Here is a 22,548-nt window from a genome sequence, read left to right on the forward strand (position 1 = left end):
CCTGTCGGCCTCTGTGCCGGTATGCTTCCTTTCCTTGCCGGTGCCAGTAGTTTGGATGCCGGTGTAGAGTTTGTTTTGCTGCTGCTGGTGGGATGTCTTGCTGGTGACATAGGATTGTAAGGTTGCCATCAATGACAAAACCTTCAATCTCCTACAATGTCTCATTGGAGTGTGCATATGCCAACAGGGGCCTGGGTGGTGGCAGCAGCAGCGACGGGGCGACCGGAGCAGCATGACAGGGGTGGGGCGGTCGGGAGTTGGAGCGGTGGGTGGGCTGCTGCTGGAGTAGCGCGACAGCTGGCCCGGGTGGTTTTCGAGAGGTGGAGCAGGGCGACAGCCTGAGCGGTGGCCTGTGTGCACGAGGAAGCGGGAGCCGGGTCCATGGCTTGCTGCAGGCTGTATAGACCTACAAAGGTCATACGACCTTGCAGAGGCCGCCGAGGGCCCCCCCCCCCCTTTTTGAAAGGTTTTTTTAACAAAATTTTGAGAATTTCGACCTGGGTAAGCCGTTAAATTGCCCAATTTTTTTTTGATTTCTCATCTCGAAAAATGTGCCCAAGAAGGGCAAAAATTAATTTTTTTGCCAAAGCCACAATTGTCCAAATTTGACAAATTTGAAATGAAAATGGGGGATTTTGGGTGTTTTGAGCTCAATGGTGAGGTCCGTTTGAGCCCAAAAGGCTCAGAAACAAAAAAGCTTCCCATATGCAAATAAAAAACTCTAATAAAGCTTGAAACCCTCCTCCAAAAAGTCTTCTGAAAAAATCAGGAACAAGTAGCAGCACATGTAGGCTCTGATACTATGAAGAAGTTGAGAAAAAACAACTTCAGAGATCCCAAGAGCACCTGCAAGCAAAATACCTGTAACAAGAGAAGATTGGAGACACGAACACAATAATGGCTCTGAAGAAAAAGATTATCATTCAAAGAGGGAATAGAATAGAAAAATACAATATAATCCTTATAAAAGGAGAATATGAATCCTTAAAGATGTGCAACCCTAAAGAAACCCTAAATGGATAAAGTGTATTTAAATACCTACCATATTATTAAATGCCCAAGTTTAGCTTAAGTGTAGAGTATAATAGACTAATAATTAAATAAATAATTATTAGCTAATACAAGACAACTCTAACAATTTGGATGAGTAAGAGACACATTGTGGTTGCTTTGTCCATTATTGAAGTTGAGTATATGGCTGCTACTCATGCTTGTAAAGAAGCTATTTGGTTTAAGTGATTGTTTTTAGATATTGAAATCAAACGAGGTGCAATGAGATTTTATTGTGACAGTCAAAGAGTGATATGCCTAGCTTAGAATTCGACATTTCATGCCAAGATCAAGCGCATTGATGTTCAATACTATTTTGTCACAGATATGGTCAAGGATGGTAGAGTGAAGCTGGTTATGGTAGAGACTTTGATTAATGTTGTAGATTTTTTAACTATGGTTGTGAGCACAAATAAGTTTCAATGGTATTCATAGTTTATGGGCCTCATGGCCCCTAGCTATTAAATTATGGTGCAAATACTCCCTTTGTTGTTGCAAGGTGTTCGACAAGTGGAAGAATGTTAGGAAAATAGTGTGTCAACCTTTTAATTACATAAGGTTACTATTATTGTAAGTTTATGTTTGAGCATGGATTGGTCCATTTTTTTCCAAAGCTATGGATTGGCTAAATAGGCATGCCAATAAATTTTCATTGCAAGATCATGTTTGGATTTGAAGATATTAAAGTTTTCATTTTTGAAAGTTTCAAAGTCAATTTTGAAGGACTTAGAGGCATTTTTGGGCCCAAAATTGACCATAATCGACATAGTGGGTTTTAATTGATAGAGATTTTCACAAGATTTCTAAAACTTCAAACAAACTCCCTAATCAAAAGTTATGGCTTTCAAAAGTTAGGTCTCCTAAAATGGGAAATAAAAAATGAATGTTGGACACATAAATGAGCTATAAAGGGGAGTTATACATGTTAGTGTGTGTTTTGACACATCATAGAGCATCTTGGATTGGAGATAAGTTGGACACCACTTTTTTGGTGTTTTTAGTTTATGGTTTTGTAATATCGTTTAATATATTCATGTATTGTATCTCCTATATATTAGGTGTGTGAGATGGAGGTTGTGTAAGTCTTATACTTGTGAGTTACCTCCGTATCTCTAGTTGGCGATGCTTCTATGAGAAGCTTGTTCTGCAAGTATATTATATTTTGTTTTTGATTTCTGAATAATATATTGGGTAGCTTTTGGAGTGTGAGTTTTTTCTCCTAAAAGGTTTTTCCCTACGTAAATCACTGTGTTGTGGTATTCATGCTATTTATGTTTATTTTTGTTAAGTTTTTATAACTATTATAAAGATTTGAAAAGTTTTTGCATTACTCTCCTCTCAAGATTAGTGTATGAAGTTGTTTTTCTACCTTAACTTCCTTTCACTTTCTCCATAAAGGATAACTCAAGTTATAAAATAACTTAAATGTTATTGCATGATAATCAATAATGATTTGGTTGAGTGAACTTAATAATAATTATTTCATTCATTTTGACCACTTGAAGATTTCTCAGAAATTAGGCACATAGAAAAAGTCAAAACATAGTATTAGTAAAAAAATGATATTTCCCTCGCTTCTCAATTAAATTAAAAAAGTCAAAATATCTTGGAAAACTAAGATCACGAGGAACAAAACCCAAAAATCGTTTGAAGAGATTTATAACAAATAAAGAATAGTTAATGACAAAAAATGACTGATACAAATGTGGCATGATGAAGGACAAAAATTCTAGTTTTTGAGAGTTAATTCTATCAAACATTTCATTTCTAGCAAGTACGAAATAGATTAGCCTTTTCAATTCCTGCAAGTGCGAGTTAGATTAGCCATTTCCTTTCATGCAAAGTGTGCTCTAGAGTAGCTTTGATTTTTGCAAGTGTGGTATAGAATAGATTGTCAAGCAAGTTCTCTCTTTTCTCTTTTGTATAGAACCATGGACACCACCCTAGATTGATAAAATAAATGATGAGAAATTTTATAATGACCCCATCATTTTTAGCGTCATTTCCAAAGATAGGTGTCATTAGGGAATTGAGGAAATCAATGTGGCAAAATTTTAGGTTTAGAAGTTCCTCAAGAATGTTTCGCCTCTCAAAACACCCTCAAAACACTAGATTTAAAGAAAAAGGTCATTGCATGAAAAACCATGCTATTTCTTGCACAATATCATCAATTGCAGGATCATGACTCCAAGTCCCATCAAAGGAGGTTTCTTTAAGGAAAACATCGAAAGCTTATTGCTTGCAAGAGGTGAAGAGTATGATGAAGAGATCTCCTCTTCATTAAAGAAGCTTGCTAATATGAATTCATGAACTTGTTTCTGTAGGTGATGTATCATGTTAGAAAATTTTGTTGCTTTGTCTTCCTCTTTATTAGAACATATTGCCAAATTAGGTTGAATGAGTGACAATACCACATTCATGGGTGCCAATGGTTGGTAGCTAAGATAAACTTCAATGGACTTTGGCCCGTTGAGTTGTGAAGTGCACAGTTGTAGCTATGTTGGACATATGGAAGGCTTTCATCCCATGTATGATGATGTTTGGAATGGTACATTCATAAAATTTGAATAATCATTCTATCGACCACCTCTGTTTAGCCATCTGTTTGAGGATGAAATGTAGTAGATTTTGTCCATTTTGTGTCCATCTTAGCTCATAATGAAGACTAACATTTGTTAATAAATCTGCTATCTCTATCTGAAATGATGCTGCTTGTGGTAGACCAAAATGAACCCAAACATGCTCAAAAAATAGTTTTGTAGTCTTCTCTATAAAAATGGACTTTTTACAAGCCACCATGATAGCCATTTTTGAGAATTTATCTACCACAACATACACATAATCATGCTTTGATCTAGTGGTAGGAAGACCAAACATGATTTCAATAGAAATTTAGTGCCATGGTTTATTTAGAAGAGGAAGAGGTAAATATAAGACTAAATTTTGATTTGCAGGTTTTGTAATAGGACATGTTGCACAAGCTTGAATGTATGGAATAACATCATGCTTCATCTTTGGCCAATAAAAATGTTTTTGAAGTATAGTAGTAGTCTTACCTATTCCAAAATGACCCGCAACCTTTTTGTAGTGAGCTTCCCAAATCAACTTCTTGTGTTCTATAGTGGGCAAACAAATTTGATCCAAGTGACAAAGCATTCCATCTTGCAGGTAGAAATCACACACATGTTTACCTTCCACAATTTGGTTGTAGATCTCAACAAATTCAATATCATTACCATATAAATGTGTCTAAAGTTTTGTTTAATGAGCACATAAATCCAACACCATGGTCAAAGTTGCAATTGGAGGTTTGTTCAAACAATCTACCACTTTATTAGTGCTAGCTTTCTTATGGTGAATGTTGAGATGAAATTGTTGGATATGGGTTGTGTAGGCATCTAAAAATGGTTAACGCTTGTGACGTCATGCTCTAACATGTCCGCATGACCTTATTTTAGGGTTTTCACACTTATTAACATTTCCTCTATGTCTCGCATTTTATGTTTATCATTTATTGACATCATGTCATTCCTTTGCATTCTTTTCCTATTCGATTCCAATCTCTCACATTTGAATCAGATCTTGTCAATATCAACTTTGATTCTTAATCATTGATTGTGATCAACCTGTCATATCAATTTGACATCATTGTAATCTAGGTAATAGATATTAATTAGGGTTTTATCCTAAATCTTTGTCATTTGCAGTATCAATCATCTTCAATTATTTGTCAATCGAATTGGATCACTTTGAATCTTTGTCCATCTGCAATTATCAGTTATCGTCAATCTTTAGTTATCATTTGCGATCAATTCGTCATCGGTCTTTGTCAATCTCTTTATCAAATCAATCTTCAACAAATCCTTGATCGATTTGTCATCTGTCTCAATCAAGTATCAAACTCTTATGATTTTGGATCAATCAGTCATTTGTCAGTTGTCAATTGTCATTTATCAATTCACTCTTTTTGTCATCTTTGACTGATTTGTCATTGGTCTTTGTCAATCAATATCAAGTTCTAATCGATTCTCTCTTTTGGTCACGATCATTATCATATTTTTATGGATTCAATTGTGTCTTGACCTAATTCATTTTATCCTAAGTTATCTCCTAGGGTTTTATGATTTAATCATTAAATCCTATCTAACTCCCCTTTTTAGGTTAAATGTGTTTATTCATTTATCCTAAGTGTCTCATGTCACAATTAAATTAATTGGCTAATTGGCTAATTCCTCCCTTTTTTGCGAGTTAATTAATAAATGAAAAAAATATTAACTAATGCCACCTAATTTTCTCCCACCTTTTTCTCTCCTAATTTCTCCTCTTTTTGTGCTCAATTTTGTCATAATTATGAGCTACTTTTGAGGCTAATTTGTCATAATTTGTCTTGGAAATGTGTCATGAAATTTGCATAGTAAGTTGTCATAATTATTGACATAGAAATTTGTCATTAAATGGACATAGTATTTGTCATATCTTGCCTCCCTATCATGCCAATTTCAAATGAAATTGCCCTTTTCAATTGCTCACTAATTTTAGAAACTTTTGTCCTATAGATTGAGCACCCTTTTCATTCATTGGCAACCACGCTTCGAGTATCCTTATGCTGTCCAATTTGATATCATATCATCATTATCTTGCTTTGAATCACACTTGCAACTTGTAGGCGAGATCCACAATTATTTGAAGGAGAAAGAAGAACGATGGAGGAACAATGAAGGAGATTCCAATATTTTGGTTTGCATTTTATTTTTTAGAATCTTGTCTTCATGCCTTTGTTGAATGTGTTAGGATTTGATTTCATAGCTTATTAGATTTTTGTGGTTAACTAATATTGTGTAATGATGCTTTACCTAATTTCCTACTCATAGGTTGACCATCTTTGATGGCTATCATTTTGTAATTTTCCTTGCATTTTCAAAACTTGAAGAGGCTTGTGATATGTATGTGTGACAGTGTCATTTCCCAAGATATAGTCTTTCCATTGTTTACATGCTTTAACAATGGCACATAACTCCTTATCATAGGTGGGATACCTATGCATCGTATCAAAAAATGTCTCACTGCGGTATGCAACCAAATGCCCATGTTACATGACTACTGATCCAAGTACATGCTCACATGCATCAATTTCTATTTCAAAAGACTTGCAAGTGTGGAAGAGATATAATTGGTGTTGAGCATAACCTTCATTTCAAATTGCCAAACCATAAAAAAAATATAATGATGGAGACACATGGAGAGGATGTTAAGCCCGAGCCAATACAACATACCATTTTGAACAAAAGACAACATACCGTTTTGAACAAAAGGAGAGTGAGTAGGTCATTGAGGTAGAACCATATACCACAATTGCTACTACAAAGATATTAACCCGTGAGGATGAGGAGAGATTGTTTCATTTGAAAATGTGGGTTGGAGTAAAAGCCCTACACTTCATTGTTGACAATGGCAGCTAATAGAATTTAATTTCTGTCAAGACCATGAAAAGGTTGAATTTGAAAACAACACACCCACAACCCTACTCTATGGAATGGGTAAACCAAGGACAATATATACAACTAAACAAGCAATGCCATCTTTCATATTCTATAAAACCATTCAACGATGAAGTAATTTGTGATGTAGCTCCTTTTGATGTATGTGATGTTTTGTTGCGACAACCATACATGTACCAGTGTCATGATGTATATGAATCCAAACTATGCAGTGTGACTATCAAACTTAGTGAGCTTAAGAATCAAATACCTGAGGTAAGGCCTACACAATCTTTGTCTTTAATTAGTGCAAAATAATGTACCTAATTTATCGTTCAAACTGGAGATTTTGTGCTACTCATGATTTGATCGATGAAAAGAAATCTATTGTGTGTAATGTGCATGCCAAGGTGGCTACTACAACAAATCAACAAAGGTAGATGGACCAAATTTTGAAAAGATATCAAAATGTATTTGAGTTACCAACTAGGGTACCATTACACTGTCAAGTTGAGAACTTCGTTGATTTGATTCCAGGAACACCATCGCCTAATGAGCCAGTGTATATGAAGTTATCTCTAAAATTTGATGAAATCAAGATGCAGATTCACGAGTTAATTCAAAAAGGATGTTATTTTCCAATTGCTTCACCTTTTGGCAACTCAATTGATCTTGCAAAGAAAAAGGATGGATAATGGTGACTTTGTATTGACTATCAGACACTAAATAAAATCACTGTGAAAAATAGATTCCAATTCCTCATATAGACAATCTTTTGGACCAACCTAGAGGGGCTAAATTCTTCACCAAAATTGACTTTAAATTTGGGTACCATCAAGTACCAATTGATCCATTAGATGTGTGGACTACTACTTTCAAATATAATAAAGATTTGTTTGAATGGCTAGTCATGCCTTTTGGCCTAACCAATACTCCAACCACTTTAATGAGATTGATGAATAATGTGCTCAAGCCATTTACTGATTCTTTTGTAGTTGTATATCTGGATGACATACTCATTTTTTAAAAAAAACTTGAGATGAGAATTTGCAACATGTGGAGCAAGTACTCTCAACTTTTCAAGACTATAGTATCTATGCAAACAAAGAAAAGTGCTCTTTTGGTATGCAAAGTATTCAATATTTGGGATATGTTATTGGCATTGAAGGTGTTCATGTTAATCCTGAAAAGATACAAGTTGTTAAATATTGGCCCTCTGCAAAAAATCTCACCATACTACATAGCTTCTTGGAATTGGGAAATTTCTATCGTGCAAATTTGTGCTTAGATTTTTCACATTTGACTTGGCCTTTAAATAAATCATCGAGAGGAGGAGAACAAACAAAGTTTTCACACCACAAACCTACATGCCCTGTTGTCTCTTCCTAGTACCCCATGTCTTCTTTGTTGGTGAATTTGAAGCAGACTCCTTCACTCTTTGCTTCCTTGTGTTTAGTGGTGAAATAGGGATCCACAAATATGAATCCACTTATTTCTACTAAAATTGAAAGAGAGGAGTATTGAAAGAGAGGAGTAAAATTAATAGATTCAACCCCAACTAGAATTGAATGTTGATTGGACTTTACACTCTCTTTGTTTGAGTTGATGATGATCAAGGGAATTGAAATTGAATGCTAGATATAGAATAAATATGAAAAATTGACATAAAACAACATTAACAACAAGCAACAAATGTGGTATCAAGATGCATAGCTAGGTTCGAGCAGAAGGGATAGGAGGAACTTGTGTCAAAAAATCTGGCTTTTAAGTATGAGACTAGGATTCTTGGGGCGATCTGATCCTCCAACTATCAAATATAGACAAATAGAAAACTTTTAGAATCAGAAAGTCACTCAGAATATGTTCCTAGAAGTTCATCAGAATTTCATGGGACCAAGATGCCCAATGCAACCCGGTCCTTTGCTTTTCGCTCCTACAAAAGATAGATTTGATCATCATTTTCTCCTTTGTCAAATCTTCATTTGTAGCTCATCAATCTTTCAATTGCATACAAAAAAGAGAGGAGATGTGTTATTGATAGGGGTTTGTGTTGGAAAGTTGAGTTGTTGAGTTGTATTGTCATTGATGTCAACTTGTCTGGTGTTGTCATTGATGTTACTATGTATAGTAGATGGTCTATAAGTGAGTATTTTGATGTTGTTGTGTAGTCTGGTGGTGATGTTGAGGTGTTTTTGAAAGGTTGGTATAGTGGAAGTTTCAGTATGCAGGAAATAATAATTATGTGTTGGAAAGAGTATTTAATGTCCCTGTGGAAGAATGCTTTGCATTTCTCTGGTTTATGAAGATTATGGATTGTGGTTTTGGATATAATGTTTATGATATGTGTATATTGCACTATGAGGTTTTTAGGTCCTCTGTGCTTAAATGATAGAGTTGGTTGTTGTTGTTTTCGACAATGAGGTGTTTGTTAGAACTGATTAGTAAAATGCTTGACAATTATTTGATATATATATATTCAAGTGTTGCATCTTGGAGGACATGTTCATTTGGTTTGCACAGTGTCCCAGTTCAATTTTCTAGTGCTAGTTTGATCGGCAAGTGAAATGTTGTTTTGAGTTCTATGCTATTAGTTGTTTCGGTCTTTGGTTGACTGAGGTGGTGTATTTTATTTGGATCATGTCCTTTTGGTCTGGATATTCTTTGGAGGTTGAGTTTTAATATTGTTATGGTTCTCACTATGGCGTGTGTAGATCCACATTCTGTATTTTGCATTGGAGGACATTTTTGGGCCTACCAGTTAATGTGCTTTATTGTTTATCTACACGCTTTGTTTGGTATTGACTTTGGAGGATGTGTTAGTGTGGATGGTTCATTGGAAGTGTTTTAGAAAGATGATTTGTGATGTGTTTGGGTCCCCTCTATCTCTGGGAGTGGAATTTGCATTTGGTATTATTGGTCCAGATGGCCTAATATATGTAATGTTGTTTATTCTATTTGTGGCTGACCTTGTTGATGGTTTTAATGAATGATCTTATATATATAGAGGTGTGATTGTATGAGTTGAGGTATGGAATGAACGTAAATTGCCGTGAGGTGGATGTGAATGATATGCAAGCAAATTTGGTGTGAAAGTTAGTTTGTGAAGAGCTTTGATGATGATATCTTCAGTGTAACAACGATTTATATTAGATGTGTTTGCCATGATGTTGGTCGCTTGACATAATGGTTCAAGGATGATTTCATGGTAAGGAGATCTTATTCATTTCAGTTCATCTATTCCTATACCTACTGAAAGAAGGTGTATTCCTTTTGGTAGTTTGTGCGGTCATTTGTATCTTGTTCCGAGACAATGTCTCAGTAATGTACATCCTTTGTATCTTACCCTAAGGTTTGTGCCTTAGTCTTGCAAGTCCTATAAGGCGCTGTGAGCTCCTTGGCCTTGAGCCTAAAACATTGTAATCAATTATTCATATTGTGAGTGTGACTCTCATCATGCTTTTTCCTTGTTTAGGGTTTTCCACGTAAATATGGTGCTCATGTCTTTATTGTTCTTTGTGCTTTCATATTTCACAATCACAATAATAAGTTAATTGTGGTTTGAAGTTTAAAAGATAAGAAGAAAATTATTTTGAGGTCCCAAATGAATCACCCTTCCTCTCAGTCATGTGGTGTGTTCAACAGTTTGCTTAAGTCAAACCCCAGGTTTGGAATTAACCCTTGAATTGAATTGAAATTGTAAATGGAAATCCTAAAGTAAATGTTAAATGATATACCTCATATTTGTTATAATTAATAAAGGTTGATGATGTAATTATCTTTGAATGTAATCACAAGTGTTGATGCAATAACATGACAAAACATGAACGACTCAAACACAAACACATGCTTGCATGAAGAATGATGTAATTTGCTGCTTCATGATGTTGAAAACATCAGAAGGATATGGTGGAATGAAATGTCACCTTGATGCTCAATGGATGCTTGATGACTTATAAATTGTGGATGTAGGTGGATGATTATGTATTATGAAAATGAATCAAAAGGATGCTATTATATAGGGTTCCCAAGGTAATTTATCAATTAAGCCGATCTCCAATGGTCAAATTGTGACACTGAGATCCGAAATCATTGGAAAGGGGAAGTGCATTGACATATCCAAGATAGGTCCTATTTAAGGAGGAATTGGATGCCCTGGGTGCCCTTGTCCACCAAAAATAGGGAAGAGAAGTAGGAAAGGAGAGTGCACAACCCAAGGCGCAGGTTCAATTCTCTGTGCAAAAAGATGACATCAATTTTGAGATAAAAGGACGAGAATGGACTTGGGAGAGAGCTAAGATGGGACACACTAATGTTTCTATTGTTGGCAATTGACACTCATCTAGATTATAGGTGTTGTCATTGATGGCAACACACTTCTTGGAAGATTTGACAATCAAGGTAACTGACATTCATATCACCGACATTCAGGGAACTGACAAGCAAGTAACCAACAAACTTGGAACCGGTATTCTAAGGCCGATATAGGAGATTGATCCAACAAATGTGGAAGCGGAAACAATCATATAGTTTTATGTTTATATTTTTTCTGGGCCGACATGTCTCTTATCTTTTGGAATATGATGCTAAGACGACATTTATAAGTCAGTCCGGTTAGGTTATTTTGGATATATAGAGATGCGAATGGTTATGTGATGTTATGCGAGCGAGATCTTGATCGACAGAATGCAAATGTAAAGATGTGTAGTTGGTCTTGGTTATTTGTCTAGAGGATTGGAGAGCGATCTATGTTACCGGTAAGGGAGGTTATAGTATAAACCGAAACAAATAGTGCTTTAATCGGAACTCATCCAGCATGTCAGATGCACATTCAGAGTTCAGATTTTGTTTGTAATTCAATATTTCATATATGTAGTCAGTGAGGCTCCTTTGTGATGAGCAGTGTGCCTTCCTACATGGGTAGGCCCCTCTTGTAATATTAATTCAGTTGGCCAGTGGATAGATATTGTGGGTCAGCAATCCCACCGCGGTTTTTCCTCTTTGAGGTTTTCCACGTATAAATCTTTGTGTTATGGTGTTGATTCTTGTAGTTGTATTGCTATTACTTGCTGTTACTTTCTGTTATGGATACCGGTTAATAAGTGGATTTGTTAATAAGGTTAAAAATAGTCTAACCGACAGAACACTGATTCACCTCCCCTCTGAGTGTTCTTGGATCCCAACATCTATATTCAAGAAATCCATTTTGGTTTGAATATACCTATGAAGTCCATTTTAATACTTCAAAACTCGATATTTCTTAGACCAAAAGTGCATGAAATGTGTTAGTATACTCTTGAGCTAATTGGTCCTTCTTCTACTAAAGTAATTTCCATTGCATATATTTCTATTCATAGATGTCTTCAAGAAAACACTCTTCTTTTATGCACTCCATGAATTTCCTTCTTGTTCGTTTTTCATCAAAATCTACATCAAACTCTTGTCGAACTTGTGTTTCCTTGGATGATGATTTAGCTTCCCATGACTGATTCATATGACTCTCAACTTTGAGGGGGGAAAGGTGCTTTTCTCAAAATCTGAGAAATGATTAACATAAAAGCACCTTTGTAGTGTTGATAACCAGTTGTCAACAACATCCACATTAATTTTTCCTTCAAAAGTTGGGATATCAAAGTTCACCCGCACCTTGAATGGATCGTGTCTGCCAAATGGTGGGTTTGTTGAATTTATTGTGAACCTTTATTTTTCAGCATCTGAGAAAATTGTTCCATCATTTCCTCATGTTGTTTGTTTAGTGCATCTTCAATTAGAATTTTGAATGCATCATTTGATCCATTAGTTATCTATTTAGACATCTGTAATTGTGTATGTCTTAAAGGAAGGTAATTTGATTGATCCTGTGTTTCCAATCTAAGCATTGGGTATGTTGATCGCGTGTGATGTGATATAGAGGAGCGAATAAGATTTGATACCACTGATATGAATTATGAATTCATATTACAATATTCGACATACAACCTACAATATTGTAGACTTTAACAATGAAATTGAGAACAACAATCTTGAAAGGAGATGTGTGCAACTCAAAAAGGCAATTCATTAGCTTTTAAAAATTAGTTTATACAGTTTGCAAAGAATTCCAAGAGTCACCACATCCCTTTGGATTTCAATTTTTTTTGGGAATTAGGTGTTGTACACCTTGCATAATGTTTATAAATTTTTATTATTTATTATTATGCATGTGGTGCACGTAGGGGAACCTATATGGATGCACATCACTAGGAGTTAACATTCTTGGGGCCACTTCATGTGTTGTATGTCACATGTAATTATATTTATTGAATATTGGAGAAAGTAAATTAATAAAATAAAAACTTAGTACCCAATATTATTTTGATTTTAATTAATCAGATTAACAATATAGAATGGAAAGTCATAATGCAAAGTAAATCATACACATAACACACATGTACCCTGGGAAAACCTCCCTCTTGGAGGAAAAACCTAGGAACCGAAGATCTAGATTAGGCAATAACCAATTGAGTTTACAATGAGCTATCAACAAATATGCACAGAACCCTAGGGCAAATAGCAATCATAAACTTATCTGCAATACAACTATTGTTGTGGCAAGGAGGATGGAAGATTGAGGTTGCTGTCTGCAAGATTGATCTGCTGTCATAAGGATGACGTTTCCTTGACCCTCAGATGATGTTCGATGCCCCCTTTAGATCAGTTCGTAGCCATTCAAGGGAGTTCGCTGTGCCTTGATAAGGTTCGTTGTCCTCTAAATGTAATTCGCTAACCTTTGAGTATAATTTGCTGATCCTCAGAGAAGATAGGGATTGTATTTCCTGAATGTGTGTATGAATAATGATTGATGCATTGTATTTATAGGCGACTTAGCCCTTTAACTTTCCCAAATCGGCTTGCAAGAATATTATGCCAAGAGTTTTACATGTTACAATTATATAGGTCAAGGTCTAATTACAAGCTACATATTTGATAGGTCTTGCCCCATAACAATTACATAATACATAAGTTGAACGCCCAAATAGGGCCTGCCCTATTATTACAAATTACAATGGGGCCTAGCCCAATTACATGAATTAATTAAACTAGAATCCGATCTTAGCTACATATTTCAATACTCCCTCTTAGCTAGAGAGGATTCTATGAATAATCAAGTCACATAGAGGCTACCACCATGGCTACTCCCATGGATGAAACACATGATAAGTTCACCATAGCTACTCCCAGAGGGTGAACGAACCCATCATGGAATTTCTTCCATGATACCCACCATACCTACTCGTAGAGGGTGGGACCACCATGCCTACTCGCAGAGGGTGGAGTTTCTTCAATGATACCCACCATACCTACTTGCAGAGGGTGGGCCCACCATGCCTTCTCGCAGAGGGTGGAACGAGGGCTCTAACCTCAGACTTCTCCCAGAGAAGAATGCAACACCACCATGCCTACTCACAGAGAGTGGCTCCACCATACCTACTCGCAGAGGGTGGAACGAGGGATTTCACCTCAAACTTATCCCATAGAAGAATGCATTATCCAAAGAATGCGACTTCCTTTGAAGTTGAAAGAAACAGGCTCCCTCTGAGCCTAACAAACTCCCTCTGAAGCTAAAAGTCAAGCTCCCTCTGAAGCTGAAAAATAACGCTCCTTCTAAATGTTACAACCTTCTTTTTCCGAGAAAACATCTTTAGCCAGCAACTTAGTCTCATGGCAGCAAGATGCATCTCCATTCTTCAGCCTGCGTGACTTTCCCACAAGATGTATCAAGCTCATCCACCCTAGAATGCAATCTCCGTCCTAAAAGCATTCAAAGGGAAATATTAATACTGGAATCATACATGGTTCGCTATAGCATGAATTAATAACTATATGAAGAAATTCATGAACATTATTCAACCATGAAAATACTTATCTCTTTATAGGTTGGTCCACCAACGTTCTTTCTACTCTTGCTCAGTATTGGAATTTCCAACCATACTGAAGCATCTAGTGATGATGGCTACGTGTCCTTCGACCCTCACCATCACACATCACCTATCTTCAGCGACAATCATATTTACACTCAGGGATCGCTCAGAGCTGAGAAGCTTTCCAGAGATCATAGAGCTCAATTCCACGAATCACTAAAGAAGGGTAAACCTTAAGGCCATCAGCCCTAGAGGAAGGACTCCTGAGGAACTCTGTGAGGCTCGTCATATTTCACTCCATATCAACTTATCTTCAACCCTGAGACTGTGCATCATCTTGAAGAAGTGATAATTGCAGTCAATCTAATTACACCTAATTCGAGCCAAGCTCTAATACCATGTTGATTTTAAGTAATCAGATTAGCAATATAGAATGGAAAGTCAGAATGCAAAGTAAATCATACACATAACACACATGTACCTTGGGAAAACCTCCCTCTTGGAGAAAAAACCCAACAATCAAAGATCTATATCAGGCAATAACCAATTGAGTTTACAATGAGCTATCAGCAAATATGCACAGAACCTTAGGGCAGATAGCAATCAAAAACTTATCTACAATACAACTATTGCTGTGGAAAGGAGGATGACAGATTGAGGTTGCTATCTGCAAGATTGATCTGCTGTCACAAGGATGATGTTTCGCTGACCCTCAGATGATGTTCGCTGCCCCCTTTAGACCAGTTCGTAGCCCTTTAAGGGAGTTCACTGTTCCTTGATAAGGTTCATTGTCCTCTAAATGTAATTCGCTATCCTCTGAGTATAATTCGCCGATCCTCAGAGAAGATAGGGATTGTATTTCTTGAATGTGTGTATGAATAATGATATATGCCTTGTATTTATAGGCAACTTAGCCCTTTAACTTTCCCAAGTTGGCTTGCAAGAATATTATGCCAAGAGTTTTAAACGTTACAATTATATAGGTCAAGGTCTAATTACAAGCTACATATTTGATAGGTCTTGCCCCATAACAATTACATAATACATAAGTTGAACGCCCAAATAGGGTCTGCCCTATTATTACAAGTTACAATGGGGCCCAACCCAATTACATGAATAACTTAAACTAGAATCCGATCTTAGCTACATATTTCAACATATTAATGTGGGGTCAATGGTTTGTAATCCCATGGTTTTAGTTACATGATTTAATGTAATACCACTTGGTAGTTTTGTGAGAGCTTGTTTTTGTAAAAGCAACCACAAGGGTAGTTGTTTAAAGTCGACTATTATGGATGAGGGGTTGCGAGCATCTTTTGTAGCATTTGTAAGGGTTTGAAGCATGTCATGAGATGTGTGGTTACATGCTTGTTCACATGGAGTTCTTGTAGAGGGCTTGTGATTCAAAGGTGTCCATGGATGTATGTTGCATTGTTGAATAATGCATGGAGGATGGATGCTTTTGGAGGTTGGGTTTTTCCCTCATGAGGTTTTTCTTAGGGTATATTCTGTGTCATCTTCGATGGGTATGTTGTCTATTCTTTTGCATATGGATTTTGAGTACTCATTTGCAGAGATTTGTGTTTTGGGTTATGTGGAAATTGTCATTATGAGACTACAAGTTTCCTTTCAAAATGAATAATTTGGATGTGAATTATTACAATAAAAATTCAAAAATGAAAAAATACTATATATTTCATTACTTGAACTTCGTAGGTTCATAAATTTTCACTTGGTGCTCAAAATTTCAAACTGTTTACACTATTGGAAAGATCTCTAAGAGCTCTAGTTTTGATCCCTTAAAATGCTTTGCTATTCAATTTAAGGGACTGATAAAAATCTTAACCCCAACTTCCACTCCGAAGACATCCAAAAATGCAAATTGCTAAAACCCTAGAATATATGAGAAAATTTGATTTTTGGCATTTTCTATTACCACTTGTGCTAATTCCATCTGAGTGCTCTTGAATTGCTATTTGATTACTTATGCAAAATAACATTATTTCGAGACCTTCAAAGCCCATGTACGACTGCCCAATTAGATATTCGAAGTTCAAAGATGACTTGCCAATCAAATATTTGAAGTCCAAGGAGGATTTCCCAATTAGAGATTTGAAGAACAGGAGCTATTTTCAATCATGCATGCACCAAATCATAAGGAAGAATTGTGAGATCTCTCTAATCAACTGATACATTTTCTAGAATTAGAAATTATGGAGAAGTTTTCCACTTCAAAGGAAGGTGAAGCATTGGATCTCAAAACTCTGACCATCTTCTTTTCATGGTTCTTTATTCTAAAAAAAAATGATTGCATGGATCAATATTTTGAGAAAGGGGAGATATTTTTCACAATAGTTAATAGTTTTGTGTAACCTCTCTTCATCATTAAGTAGAGTAGGCTAGGGTAGGTTTGATTTCTACAAATAAGTGCTTTGCACATGCTATTTCTTCTTCTCTAAGGCTATAAACATGCACATTTTTGTATAAGTTGTTGCTCTCAAAACTTGCTGATGATATTTTGGCATTATGGATGGTTGGTTGTTGCAACTTTGGGCTCTAGTTCCAACACTAAAACTTCAATAACATAGAAGAAAAAATAATGATGAAGCAATGTGGGTTGTTAGTTGGTGTAAAAGATCAAGCAATATCTTTTAGAAGTTGAATAACTCTTTGCATGCATAATGGGGAATGTGAAATACAACTAGTGCATGATGTTTGTGTGGAATACTAAGATAGACTTAAGCATTTGCTTTATTATTTTACTCATATTCAATTAAAAGTTTTTTCATTTTGCTCAATCCACTTTAAAGAGAAATATTTATCATATATTTAATTTTATATATGATAAATTATTAAATATTATTATTAATATATTATGATATATTTAATATAGTACTATTTAAATTAATCTATAAGAAATCTAACAATTTAATAGACCTTTCATGAGGAGGGAGGGAGGGAGAGAGGGAGCCAGAGATAGGCAGAGAGAGAGTTGATCAATTGTTTTGTGTCTAAAATCCATATACCTAGATAACAAATAAAGAAAAAGAACTTAATTGCATGAAATTTTCATAGTCCATGATAAATTAACTTGATAGTTTCTAGATTTGATTGTGTAATCAATTTTTTCATCAATGTTTCAGTTCACACTACCCGAGGATGGATTATAGAGCATATTCGAAATATAGATGAAAAAATTGATTACATGATCAAATCCATAAACCATCAAATTAATTTAAGAAACAAACTTTTAACATTCACTAGACTAAAAATAAATTGAATTTTGATAACCCATTTCAAATCCAAAAAACCTATACTTAAAAAACAACCAGTTAAATGAGAGACGACAGGTGAAAGATATTCAAGAAAATTTGGGAGTAGGCCTGGAATTTGACAGTCACCCTTACCTGTCATATGAATTTTTGATGACGGTTTAGTCATTTCAATGCCTTTCATTTGATGTTTTAAGAAAATTATTAACTGTCAAAAAATATAAAAGTAGAAGATTGAAGCAATGAAAATCAATGCACATCTTTCTTGGGAAGAAATGAAAATCATTATCTTAATGAAAAATTATGATAAATTAGTAATATATGCAAAAATCTTAAATTTACTAAATAAGTTTCTAAATTAATACACTAATATATATTATATATTAACATTAAATGATAATCAATTAATAATTACTAATTTAGTAATAATAAACATTTAAATTTTAAAATTATATATATTATTCTATAACAATTTTATTAAATATATTTAAAAAATTAAATTGACTAAGTTTCTAAATTCATATATAAAAAAATAGAATATATTGTAAAAATTCATATTAAAATATTTTATCAATTATATTCTATCATTTCAATTATGACAGGTTTATATGAAAAAATAGATTCTAAAAAATCATATTAAAATATTATAAAATTAGAAACAACTACATCCTTCATATTCTAAATCTTTCCATTTCAAAATATTCTAAATAAATTTGTATTTTTTATAATAAACATTCTAAACTAATATATATATATATTACTTACTATATTTTTTTACCGTTTATTTATAATTTGAAGTTTCATCTATACGGTTTTAGAAAAAAATAGCATAGCATGTCAATGCATACGTTCTATTTTTAAGCTGTCAAATACGGTTCAAAAGTGAAAAAACGGAAGAACTTGCATATTCTGCAATAAGGACGTGGTGATAATGGAATGTCACTTTATCATGAAATGCAGTGACAACATGCACCAGTTATTTGATGAAGATAGTCTAACTTGCATATTCTGCAATAAGGACGTGGTGATAATGAAATGTGAAATGCAGTGACAACATGCACCAGTTATTTGATGAAGATAGGATTAACTAGACGTCTTAAAATCAGACATCAAATAGAATGTAAAAATAAAAAAGATGTTTATCTGAACTTCTGGACATTAAAACCTTTGTGACATCCATTCAATGCACCCTACCCTTCTCTACAGCTGTTGTTTTTGCCACCCCATGGAGGCGTGCCAAGGTATATAATATGGAGTCGGTACACACGTGTACATAATAATGTTAGATATTTGTCTTTCCTAAATGGACTAGGAAATTCCGATAAAACCTAATCATCTCTAGGTTATTTCTCGACCTTCAAGCCGAAAGCGGGTTACAGAGTAGCTAGCGATGGAAATTGATGGCTATAATTTTGTTAAAATGTCCTTGTACACACTTCCGAAGCCTCCTCCCTCCTGCTCTTTTATTGCCCTTTAATGTATCTGTCCTTTGATTTAAGGACAAATTTTCTATCAAAATTTTGAGGGCAATGAAAAACTTCAGACGAGGATGCTTCGAAGTGTGTACAAAGACATTTTGACAGAATCCACCGGAAAAGAAAAATCTGGGTATCATTCAAATGATGTGAAAACCTTTCAATCATCGGCAGACACTGGATGCCATCTGTTTGATACAGCGCCTGAATGAAATGCAGCAGAATGGTAAAGGTATGCGATATGTTTGACAAAATGTGCGTAGTTTAGAGGATGAAATCGATGGGAATTTGGTATGAAATGAATTCTGGCATTAGGTAAATGATTGTGTTTTGTGTTTTTAAACATTTTATATTATCTGTTTTCGTGCAGTTCTGTAACAAAAGGGATATGGATGATCTTAAAACAATGGTGATTTTTGTTTGCAACTTTACTGGAAAGGTACAAGAAAATTTGCTCTCTTTCTCAGATTTTATTCTAACTGAAAGCATGTCTCCGAAGTTTGATCATTGAAAATAAACTTTTGTTTCAAGTTTGTTTAACAGATAAGATGACTGAGTACACCTACCATGTTATGTGATGATTTATTGGGATTCAGCTGTGTAGTTTAGAGCTGTCTGATCTTTTCAAGTAGGGTATCAATTGCCATGAACACTAAGCTGTCATAGCATTTAGGTTATGTGATGATTTATTGGGATTCAGCTGTGTAGTTTAGAACATTCTAATTCTTTTATGGTTTAAACAAGTTTAATTATAGAATTCTCTCACAATCAAATACGCTTAAGAGTGCTACGCCATTTTGCTACCTACCTTGGTTAAAAATAGTTTACTTAATTAATAAAACAGAGTTGTTGCAGTATAGTACCAGTAAGCAGTTTTAAGTGGCAAAATTGGGTTTTCCCAGATTTGCATTGGAAAATGTTCTAGCTCCTTAGACTCCTGTTGTGTGATATGATGTTCTAATGGGTAAAAAGGAGCAACACTCATGAGACATTGATGCTATAAGCATTCACGATTTATCTCTTATTTTGTATGATAAGGAGTGAATTATCCAGTTCATTTATGAAGTATTATTTCTTTGAACTTAAACTTTCTCCTCTCTCGATAAAAAATAAAATAACATTTTGACATATTTTTCGTTTCATATAAGGACCTGAAATATTGTTCCAGCCAGTCATTTGGAAGTTCGAAATTATTTCCAATAGATTGATATTTTTCTAACCTTGCTTTGATATATTTGTTGATGAATGGTAAGTTTTAATGAACCATTTGGGAACTTAAATTGTAATTGCTGTCTTCTAAGTTTCTTTGAGGATTGATTTGCTCTGCCTCTCCAAATTGCTCATTTGTGAAAATAAATGTGAAGCAAATGTAGATAGATATACAAGGATCACTGTGAGATAAAGTTGTGTCCCAGCCTATATAGACAACTTTTCCATGCCAAATTTGCTAAGCAATATTTTCACAAAGAGACATCCTTTGGAGTTCAAAGTATGAAGAAATGTGTCAGAGTGGAGGCCAAATCTGGACAAGAACTCTGATACGGCAAGACTATATGCTCAAAACTGGCCTTAAAAATTCGAAAAGGGAAAGTGGGGACTTTCTTATGGCAGTAATTTATAATCTACTATTCTTATATGCTTCCAAGTATTGCTAATAATCTGAGAAAATTGCCAAAATATAAATGATTCTTGACCACTATATGTTATGCAATACCATTCGCTGGTGTATGTGCTCCAAATTATTTGGGAGCACTGTTGTAGATTCACAGTAATCTTTACATGAGCATTAATTTTGGTTTTTGTTTCAATCGAGAAACTCTCTAATACCTATAGCCGTGTATACCTAACTATGATCATCTGATCAGTACTAACTCTTGAATTACATTGTGCACCCAACCATATGGTGCAAAAAATATTATATGAGTATCACAAATTGCTGCACAGAATACCCCCACTAGAATTCATTTGGGTGATATGGCATGATTGTATGTGATTAAGAAAAATGTTTGAAGTCAGTGCAATATTTAGTTTTTTTTGTTGTGTTAAATTTTTTTGTCGTGATCATTGGCCAAAATAATTTAACCCTATGCTCTAGGTTTCTGTTCCCAAATGAAAACGTATGTTGCAAAAAAGAACTTGTTCTTCATGCATTTGTATGCGAGATCGATGCCTATAATTAATGTATAAATTGTGGTTTATGAGTTTTGACCACCGTACTGCTCTTGAACCTTTCAAGAAATATCGGAACCCAAAATTTGTGTGTTCTATTCTCAGATAAAAAATGCCAGAGTTCATAAATCACGTGCTTTGAATTTCCCCTCTTGTTCTCTGAGCTGAATAAATCTATAAGCTCAAAGATTACATTCTGAACATCTTTAGTAAGAAATGAATGCAATTATTCGTACGTAGCTATAAGTCAATTGAGAGTGTCATCACTCTCTTTTGACAGAATTTCGAGGTGGAATGCCTTTTGTACGTTAAGATATTTTCTCAACAGTAATTCGTTCACTCACTATTTTAGATGTTGGAAAATGCCATACGGACATGTTGTTTTTTTTAAGTAAATAGCTGGATAGACCAACACCTATATCGATAAAAGAGATTTTAACATCCGCCAAAGGTGTCTATATACCGTTTTCTCCCTCCAAAAAGCTGGGTTAGATCCAGCATCAAAATAGGGAAAACAAAAAAGGCCAATAGCTGGCACCTATTCTGAAAGCTTGCTTTGGCCAAGGGTACAAAATCTGGGCGCAGAGACATTCATCCCAACAACGATATACTACTACTATATCTACAACTACAAACAGAAACTTATAAAAACCATGGTATTTGACAGAAAAAACAAAAAACCTTGAGACGAGAAGCACCATCAGTCGCTTTCCGAGGGGCTAGTGATATTCTCATATACCCTTTGAGCAGCAAGGGCTTGCGCAACAATTGGGTAGTCTCTCTCGTAGTCCACACGAACCTTCCCAGCCGCCATTTCCTCCACTAGCCTCATATCATTCGGGATCCACAGTTTCCCTCTTCTGAGCCCCCAAACATTCCCTTCTGCAACTAAACCATTCTCATCCACCCTGATATCTCGCCTGCCCTGCAAACCTTTTTCCCTCACATATTTCCCCAAATCATACCCTTCTGGCCTTGCCAAACTACCTATCACAAACAAAATGAAAGCCAAATTTTTATTCCTCTCTGCATGACCATGATTGTATTTCTCTCCCACTCTATAGTCTGAACAATGCAGAACTTCCTCACCTCCCTCCCAGCATCTCGAGACTTGTAGTATTGATGGGCCAACGGGATGTGATTTTGGTCATCAATGTTATCCAGAACCGCATCAATTTCCCCCAAAAAGGAATGTTGGAAGATCATC

The 22,548-nt window shown here is 35.1% G+C and overlaps 1 long non-coding RNA gene across 1 annotated transcript; it reads left to right on the plus strand.

Annotated features, from left to right (window-relative positions):
- The first annotated feature begins 18,784 nt into the window (after nt 1-18,784).
- Nucleotides 18,785-19,702, plus strand: LOC131047070 (uncharacterized). Its single transcript, XR_009106090.2, has 2 exons — nt 18,785-19,404; nt 19,543-19,702. It is a non-coding gene; the product is annotated as an uncharacterized LOC131047070 (long non-coding RNA).
- The last annotated feature ends 2,846 nt before the right edge of the window (nt 19,703-22,548 follow it).

This window comes from Cryptomeria japonica, chromosome 9, assembly GCF_030272615.1.
Source record: "Cryptomeria japonica chromosome 9, Sugi_1.0, whole genome shotgun sequence".
Classification (NCBI taxonomy): domain Eukaryota; kingdom Viridiplantae; phylum Streptophyta; class Pinopsida; order Cupressales; family Cupressaceae; genus Cryptomeria; species Cryptomeria japonica.